The 10,046-nt window shown below is 35.1% G+C and overlaps 1 long non-coding RNA gene across 2 annotated transcripts; it reads right to left on the reverse strand.

Moving 5' to 3' along the window:
* Positions 1-537: 537 nt before the first annotated feature.
* LOC149197896 (uncharacterized) lies at positions 538-3,509 on the reverse strand. 2 transcript variants are annotated; one of them, XR_016254239.1, is made up of 4 exons: positions 3,049-3,508; positions 2,666-2,838; positions 1,976-2,535; positions 538-620 (listed from the first exon to the last, which is right to left on the reverse strand). It is a non-coding gene; the product is annotated as an uncharacterized LOC149197896 (long non-coding RNA). The 2 variants fall into 2 exon arrangements; XR_016254238.1 differs by having other exon boundaries at positions 1,976-2,838; positions 3,049-3,509.
* Between the last annotated feature and the right edge of the window lie 6,537 nt (positions 3,510-10,046).

Raw genomic sequence — 10,046 nt, forward strand, 5'->3', positions numbered from 1 at the left:
CACAATTATGAAGATTCTACAGGCAACCAATCTAATGTGATCTGGAATCTGATGTAGTCTCTAAACATTTTTTATATATTTTGAGAAGCTGCTGTCAAAGACAGTGACTGGAACACTTGGCCAGGGACCCAACAATGTCTACTCACAATGCAACTAAGAGGTAAACTGCAAAATAAACATGCAACGCAGTGTAGTATTGTTTTACAAAATTGTTCGTGATAGACTACTCAAAAAGGAAAAATCACGAGATTGCTTGTCTAAAGAGCAACCAACTATTTGTAGATTTTGCATAATGCATGGAAACATGCAGCAATGATATAAGTACACACATAATGGCTACAATTTTTATTCACTTTCTACACTTTTTATTTTCCTCTCTAAGTACAGAGATTATCAATTCCATAAGTTTTAGGACTTAGAATATGCAGATTGGAACTTTGCCTCTTCAAACCGACAAGCAAAAAATTCTCACCAAATGCTAGAAGAAGCATACCAAATGATAAGTAAGAATCCATAAAATTTGAAGATAGATTATCTTACCATTCAATCATCTTTTGTAGTGTCACAGCTCTTCCCAGTTGTGTGAAAATCAGACATGGTAGAAATAAAGTAAAAACAAGCTGCACAAAGAAAAACAGCAAGGTCTGTCAACAAAGAAAAGAAAATTCAAAATAGTCAAAACTAGAGCACATGCAGACATACATCCACAACTTAATACAATTTGCCACCAAAATAAACCCCATGCCTAGAGAGGTACCTCCTGAGAGTTGGTTCATACTAAATCTTGATGGTGCAACTAAGGTCCAAGCAGACAGATCTAGGAATGATGGGATGATAATGAATGACAAAGATAATATCATTTTTGCTTTCTCCATTGGCATATCAAACAACAGCTGAATTTGAGGATCCAATTCAGGGACTAATTTAAGTACTGAATAAGGCAATGATACGCTCATTATTAAGAGAGACTCTTCCCTCCAGTAATCGGGTTTCAAATAAATGGGGTATCAGAGATTGGAGTATTCAGTATCTCTTGGAGGAAATTAAGTGTCTTGTTTCAAATATTCATGTAATAACGTTTTCCTACTTAAAAGAATGGTTCAATAAGATGAGGAACCAGATAGGTAACTAGGGAGACCATTTGGGAGTAAAGCAAATTTAAGTGAGAATTCAGACCACTCCATGTTGGAAGAAAATAAGAGAACGTGCGAGACATGTGGATGTATGGGAATACTGGCACCTCTAGTCATGTTAAATCAGGGCTCTCTCGTTTAAGGCAAGGGGCCTACTTTCCTCCAGCCATAATGAATTGCGTAGGCAGCACAGCTATCATTGTTTTGGGTGGAGGAAAAATATTACTGGCCACTTCTATTTGCCTAGCCTATTTTGAAAAGAACACCAGAGGACATCTAAAAATATGTTTAGTGTAGTCACTGATGAACTTTGAAACATAGAACATAGAGGAGACTGCTTTCAGGAGTTTTTGAGTCTAGCTAGACACAAAGGGTGAAGAAAGGTCCATTGCAAGGACTTTGTCCACTTCATCCAGGAATGCTTGAAGCAAAGGCACCTAAGGAACAGATCCCGGCATTGTATTGAGGAACCAGTGGTTGGTAAAGGATAAAAGCAATTTTTTCGGTCACAGCCCTTGCTATCAAGCTAGAGCCACCTTATGGGGATGCACCCACCCTACCCCCTTGGGTTTCAACCACCTGAAATAGCTCAGGTGTCCAACTGGACTTGCCAATCCGTCTACACCCTCAAGGAATCAGTGGTTCGTGTTCACGATTAGAATCTTTTAAGTGGTGGTCTTTGGTAGGTAAACCAGTGATCAGACGGAATAAGGTCTTGGTAGAAGCCTCTGCTAGGCACCAAAATAATTATGTGTAATTGTGATAGAATTTTTTTGTTTTCCCCCCTAAAAAAGAACATGCTACAACATGCAATGACTAGCGAAGATAAAGAGGAAGATTACCCCGTTGAGACGCTTGCGATTGCTGGGAGTTAATATGTTGACGTACTTCGTAGCCATGACGAACCCAAGGAAACACATCACAAACACCTTTGCAATGGGTAAGACTGCAAACTTTAGCATTTTAAAGACGGATTCTGAGTGGTTCCCCATTGTTAGAATCATTGCTGGAAGAAATCCTTGGAATATGGAAATACCCAATTGATCTGTTTTCAGATCACCTTTGCCGGTAACTCTTTACTTCATGCTAATCTCTTTCAGTCCAATCCAAACACTCTTTGACTAATTTCCACTAGAAGCTGAGACGGATACACAGCACGGTCTCAGCTTCCAGCAGTCGTGATTCTAAACAACCATCAACCGTGCCAAACTGCAAATAAATCTATTTTCTCAACAACGGACCAGAGCGGAGCCTGTAATCATGTTCATCTATTGAAGGGAAAAAATAGTAAGAACAGTGTAACTCATGCAGGACACCATCCAGTCCTAGTTAATATAGTTGAACTCTTATCAAACTCATGCAGGAATTATTCCTTGAAATGGGTGCTAGAATGACAAGGGATCTGCATATCTCGAAAATTCAGGGCTTCAATATCACAAATTATCAGTAAATCTGCATGCAAATTGTTGATGCACACAAATATATCCAAATACAATTTGCTCCAAAAAAAAAATTGTGTTCAAAAATTTTACTCTGCTTCAGCTATCGGCCGAATATCTTAAATGAATGACGAACAGAGCACTCTGTTTGATTCAAATTGAAGCGATGCTGTTCCTGGCTTTCTTTTGTGCGAAGGGACGAAAATCAAAAAAAACTTTAAGACTCCGCAACAATTACTCCGGAAAAAATGTTTCCAATATGACGACTGCTGCAAAAGGCCAAATGGATCAAGCTTCGAAAGAAAACCTTAAGCAGCAGAAAAATGAAATTTCCGCAGCAACTAATTCCTGCACTCACTTTACTCAAAATAACCTAAGAAAACTTAACTTCCTGTATATACATTTTGAACATCAGCGAAATTCGTTAAAGCGAAAAAATTTAGACGCATGCAAATCCTTAAATTTGCTCTAGAGACCTTGAAAGTTTGCGAACTTTTACAATGCCTCGAATGTTGCAGGAAAACTGGCGAGCATGGCAGCATTCCTGAATATTTTCTGTAGCAGAGCACCCCGGAAAACGCCGAAAGATGTCGAAAATTTTACAGCATTCGAAATATATGGAGTTCACTGCACTTCTTTTACGATATTTCGCATCTAGATCCCGCTCTGAAAAGCCTCGATATGAATCGCGTGCGCCAGCTTTCCATATTAAATCTATGCAGGCTTCTCTGTCAAAGGTTATTCGTCTTGCTGCTCTCTGGATTAAGCCATACGATGATTGGCACGCGGCATTCCCTGAGTAGGAAAAGCCGTACGATCTTCGTCCCACAGTGAGATCGGCTGCACACCGGCCATCCGTTTCATGCCCGGAACTTGATCTACTATTGGGAATTTGGGATCCCAGCCGCCATTTTTACACAAGGCCAATTTAATAATTGTACCGCAATGGATGCGGGTACCGAAATTATTTGATGATGAATTATAAATTATTGTCGTGACGCAAAGAAAATGCATATTAAAGTTCTGGTGACTTCAGACGAAACTAAAGGTTCCATTACTTTGTATATTTATATATTTATTATTTTAAGCATATGTTCCCCATAGAAATTATTCATTTTAACTATTTGAATTAGAATTATTAATGGGTTAGATCGTCTCTTAAGTAATTTATTATTTTTATTTTTATGTTTTTTTTTTTTTTTCAAGAAATCAAGAAATCATTCATTGAGTGAATAGAAAGGTTTATCATTGAGTAAGTAGAAAGGTTTATTTTATAGTTAAGAGGGTTATGTGAAAGAAATAAAGAAAGAAAATTATTTTATTATGTATAAAGTTAAAGATAGTTTATGGGACGAATTGGGTTTTTATTTTGTTGATGTATTTGGTCATTTTGGTGTGAAGTCTCACAATAAATGCTCCCAAGTAAACCCCTAGCTAAATAGATTATCCCAAGAGCTAGTTGTATGCATAACTTTCCTTGTTGTCTTTGAAGGCCTAGCATTATAAAATGAAATGTTTTTATGTTTCCACTTTTCTGGAAGAACAAAAAATATGCATAACTTTCCTTGTTATCTTTGAAGGCCTCGCATTATAAAATGAAATGTGTTTATATTTTCATTTTTCCAGAAGAACAAAAAATACATACTTTTTCCTCCCACACTTCTTTTGGCCTTTTCCAATGCTCTATTTCACAACGGAGTTGATGAGAATTAATCCTTAATCGAGTAATAAGAATTTTGGCTCTCTAGAAAATATTGGCCTCTATGTACATTTTTTGTTGATGATTATGATGTGTAATTTCTATGGGTGATCAATTCGGAGTTAACACGTGTCCCTTCAATAAATATTTTAAATAAAAAAATATGTCAACTAAAAAAAACCAAACAAACATAAATGATTATACATATTTGGTTAGTTTTAATTAAAAACATTATAAAACATCAATAATCTCATTCTCATTGCGCTCACTTCATTAAGATTATAATCCAATATAAAAAAAATGTAGTTAAAAAAATATATGTCAACATTTTTAATATCGGTTATATTATAAATAATAATAATAATAACAACAACACAATCTTCTATGTTCTCTTTCGTCATTCTTGGTGCAATAAACAAGTAATAAAAATAAAAAATAAAATTAATTTGTTATATTTTAATTTTGCTTTTATTAATAAAATTATGAAAAGTTTTTGAGATAAAAGAAAATCATATTACCATGGTTTATCAATACCATGGGCCATCTAGGGTTTTGATTATATGTTATGGATCTAAGTTTTTAATTATTTTGTTACAATACCATGGCTTATCAATACCACATGCCCAAAAACCATAACTTATTTCACAATCAAAATATTTTATTTTAATTTAATTTTATGACATTTTTTAATTAAATCTAAAAGCAAAAAGGTTATAATTACTTTTGAGTATATCTAAACTCTCCATCCCTCCATCCTCACAACTACTAATACTTTTGAGTATATCTGAACTCTCCATCCTCGCAACTACTAAAAATATTTTCATAAAGATTAATTGAGGTTTTAATAAAATTAAAAATTAGAATATTTTTATATATACATATGTGAAGTTTATATAATATAAATGATATTATAAAGAACTTGGATAGATTCATCTTAACCAAGGATCCAAGCAAAGTGACTAACAATGATAAAGAAAAGATAGTGCATGATTCTTTTAAGTTTTATATTATTGTATTTTTCTTTGACATGATTGATCCAAAATATAGGTTTAGCATTTTACAACTAAGAATTTTTTTATTTATTTTTTTTTTTTTTTTTTAAGATACTTTCTTAAATACACTACAATGGGATCGGATTGAAGAGACGAAGAGAAGAGAGAGTGAGATGGATGGGGAATAGAGTGGGGGAGAGAGACAGAGGTGGGAGAGAGAAGGAGAGAGTGGAGGGGGGAGAGAGAATGAGAGAGGGAGGGAGAGAGAGATAGATTTGGAGGGGGCAAGAGACGGATGGAAGAAAAAAGACATTGAGAGATGGAGGTGGAGAGAGAGGGAGTGAGAAGAGAGAGATGAAGACGGAATGTGGGAGAGAGGAGACGAGGGAAGAGAGGGAAAAGGAGAGGATAGAGGTAGGGAAAGAAGGGGAAGAGAGAAAGAGAGAGAGAGAGAGAGAGAGATATATATATATATATATATATAAAGATATATAGTGATAGAGTTGGAGAATGGTGAGAGAGGGTGTGTGATGGGGGGAGATGCGGGGGGAGGTGGCAGACAAAGGGATAGAGATGAAGGAAGAGAGAGAGAACTTAAGAGAGAGAAGGAGAGAGAGATGGAGTTGGAGGGGGTGAAATAGGGAGGGGAGAAGAAAGACATAAAGACGGAAAGGTAGAGAAGGGGAGGGAGTGACAAGGAAGAGATGGAGAGACAGTGATGGGGAGAGGAGAGTAGGACATAAGAGAGAGAGGGATAGAAGGGGAAGAGAGAGAGGGAGTGGAAGAGGGAGGGAGATAGAGATAGATAGATATAGAGAGAGTGTGTGTATGTTTTGGGGGTGATAAGGAGAGACAAAGGAGGAGAGACCAGGGAGATAAAGATATAGAAGGAGGGCGGGGAGAGGAAAGAAGAGAGAGGGAGGGAGGAAGAGAGATAGATATGGAGAGAGAAGTGGAAGAGAGAGAGAGAGAGTTTGGGGGCGATATAGAAAGATAAAGGAGAGACGGTGGGAGATAGAGATATAGATGGAGTGGGCAGAGAGGGAAGAAGAGAGATATAAAGATAGGGAGGGAGGAAGAGAGATAGATATGGAGAGAGAGAGAGAGTATGTTTGTTGGTTGATATAGAGAGATAAAGAAGGAGAGACGGAGGGAGATAGATATATAGATGGAGGGGGAAAGAGGGAAGAAGAGAGAGACAAAGAGAGGGAGGGAGGAAGAGAGATATGTATGGAGAAAGAGAGAGAGTGTGTGTAACATGTGTTTAGGGGGTGAGATAGAGAGACAAATAAGGAGAGATAGAGGGAGGTATAGATATAGATGGCAAGGGGAGAGAGGGAAAAAGAGAGAAATAGAGAGAGGGACAGAGAGGTGGAGAGAGGGAGAGATGGGGGAGAGAGAGAAGGAGAGACGAAGGGAGATAAACATAGAGATGGAAGGTGGAAAGAGAGGGAAGAAAAAAGAGACACATAGAGACAAATACGACATAGAAGTTAGATCTAGAAATTTATGAATATTTTGTTTTTTCACTAAAATATATGCATTGATTAGTGTAGTTGTTGATTTATAATCCTATTTGATTGCTTGCACTAGATGCATTGATTTCAGTGTAGATGTCGATTTCTAATCCTATTTGATAGCTTGCACTAGATGCGTCGATTTCAGTATAGATGTTGATTTCTACTTTTATTTGATTATTTGCATTGGATGCATTAGTTTCAATGTATATATTGATTTCTAATCCTATTTGATTGCTTGCACTAAATGCATTGATTTCAATATAGATGTTTATTTTTAGTCCTATTTGATTGTTTGCACTAGATGCATTGATTTCAGTGTATATGTTGATTTCTAATTTAATGCAACTAGATGTATGATGTACATTAATTTCAAAGTAATTAGATTAATATTGTGCATTGATTTTAGTGTAAGCACATAAAAATTATTGATGATGTGCATTGACTTCTATGTTACAGTAATTCAACCATAAATACAATACTTGAATTTTCATCCTAAATAAAATGTTGACTTACCTGAATTGCTTGCTTCGTGAAATTGTAAACTATTTACAACTGGCTTCTTTCTTATTATTCCCATTTTCCATCATTCAACATTGTTAATCACTTTGCATTCAAATGAGGTAATAGAAAAAAACTACCATTGAAATTTATTTGGGGTTTAACACTCCATAAGTCACAATGATTGACTTTGGAGAAAGCTACTATTAATATTGGAAAGCAAGACGGACAAGGTATGATGTTTACTACAATAGCTCGAGTTAAATATTTGAATTGTCTATGATTTCAAGTGTCCTTTTCATATGTTTGATATGAAAAGATGACAAAACTAATAGGTGTGACAATAAGAACAGTAGAAGAAAATAGTTTGAGATTAAACACAATGAAAATTGTTTGTAATTGACTACTTTCTTATTATTCGCATTTTCTATCATTCGATATTGTTACATTATCAATTTGCATTCAAAATTTGTATTTCATCATTTTTCATCTTACAAGTTACTAGTAGTCTCTCTCATCTTAACAAACTGGGGTAATTAATCAAATTTAAAATTAAATTGACCAAATTAATCTTAGACATATTTAGCATATTTAAAATCATCAGAATAATTAGATGTTCAACAATTTGTGTATGACTGTGCATGATTGAAACCAGCTTAGATCCATCTTAAACCCGGATATATCAAGCACCGATAGAGATCAAAACTCTCGAGGTGCAAACCTTTACTCAATTTTTGCACTCAAAAAAGAGGTTTGCACATCGAGAGATTTGATCCCTCTTGGCGCTTGATAGATCCGAGGTTGAGATGGATCTAGGCTATTAAATAAAATATTTTCATGTCTATGTTAAATAATATAATTTCAATATTTCACCCATGGGGTCTTGGATAGAGGGTGATTGGGTGCTCTGTTAAGACACTACTTGATGTGAAGTCACTAGTTCAATTCCCCGCCCCAGTCAGGTGATATATTGGACATGATGAAGATGTAGTCGTGGCAAGCTTACAAAATATATATATAATTTCAATATTCAATACTCAAAAGAAAAAAGTAATTAAAGGCAAATTAATCTTGTTACTTCTTAAAAACACAATAGATCCATCTAAATCACGGATTTATCAAGCACTAAAAGGAATTAAATCTCTTGATAATGAGATGTGATCCCTCTTGACTCTTGTTAGATCTGTGGTTAAGATGAATCTATACAAGTTTATTTGAATTAGAATCATTAATGTATTGGATCCTTGTTCTTCCACACCAAGGAGATCTAACCTATAGGTTAACCAAAGATTCCATCTATTATTTGAATGAACTTCTTTATTAAGTGTCCACTAGTGGTAGTTTATGTTTGCCATTGGAATTATTCATTTTATTTATTCAAATTCTTATTTAAATGTTCACTAGAGGTAGCTTATGTTTCCCATTGGAATTATTCATTTTAATTATTCAAATTATTAATTTGTTATATCCTTATCATTATAGACAAAGGAAAACTAACATTTTATGTTAATCAAATATTTTATCTATTTTTGGTATGAACTTCTCATCTAAGTGTTCACTAGAGGTTGTTTAGTGGATCAAATAGGGTGTTTTAAATGGTTTTTATGGTATGTGATCTTCTTGCAATGGGAAGGTCTTTGAGTGGAGGTAGTGTCAATTAGTTATGAAAGGCAAGGCAAGGACTTTGGTCTCTTATCAACAAACTTATTGGGGTAGTGGATTTTTTGGAGGTGGAAAGGCATTTAAGTAACATAAATCTATACTTTCCTTTCAAAGTGCAATGGTAAAGGTTAGGTTCCCCATAAGAATTATTGATTATAATTATTTGAATTATTAATTTGTTAGATCCTTAATCTTCCACACCAAGGATACTTAACCTTACATGTTAACTAAAGATTCCATCTATTCTTTGCATTAACTTCCCATCTAAGTGTTCACTAGATGTTGCTTATGTCCCCCTTAGCAATTATTCATTTTAATTTTTCAAATTATTAATTTGTTAGATCCTTATCCTTCTACGCTAAGGAGACCTAACCTTGCATTTTAATCAAAGATTTCATCTATTTTTTACATGAACTTTCCTTCTAAGTGTTAACTAGAGGTTGCTTAGTGGACTAATTAGGGCATGTTCAACTGTTTCTATGTTATGTGATCTTTCTTGTGATGGGAAGGTCCTTCAGTGCAGGTAGTGTCAATTAGTTATGAAAGGAAAGGTAGGGGATTTGGTCTCTTGTCGACAATATTATTAGGGTAATGGGGTTTTCACAGGTGGAAAGGAATTTAAGTAACAAAAACCTATACTCCCCTTTCAAAGTGCAATGCTAAAGGTTAGGTTGTAGGTTGGGGGGTTAGGTGATGATAGATGAATAATTTAGACAAGGTAGGTCGACGTAAATGGTTAATACTAAAGATGGAGGACATTCAACATAAATGATTAATTCTAAAGATGAAGGACAAATAAGACATTATTCAACATGGAAAAGTGAGGTTTCTAACATAGTAAAACTATAGGTGTTTTGTGTTATTCAAAAGCTCAAGTTCACAAGGTGGAGGAGGTTAAGTTGAGGGGTTTTTCGTAGATAAGTTGAATCTTTATAGCATGGATCCAATTACTTGGATAGCAATGTTATAGGTAGCAACACTTAGATAGAGATAGACATAGCCCGATGACATGAACATAGTCATGCATGACATAACTAATGGACAAGTATCACAAATTCAATACGCTTAGGATCATACCCCCTTATGGGGTCAATGGTCGAAAT

The sequence above is a fragment of the Pinus tabuliformis genome, chromosome 2_2, assembly GCF_031772625.1.
Source record: "Pinus tabuliformis cultivar Carrire ecotype Pingquan chromosome 2_2, CPIR1, whole genome shotgun sequence".
NCBI lineage: Eukaryota > Viridiplantae > Streptophyta > Pinopsida > Pinales > Pinaceae > Pinus > Pinus tabuliformis.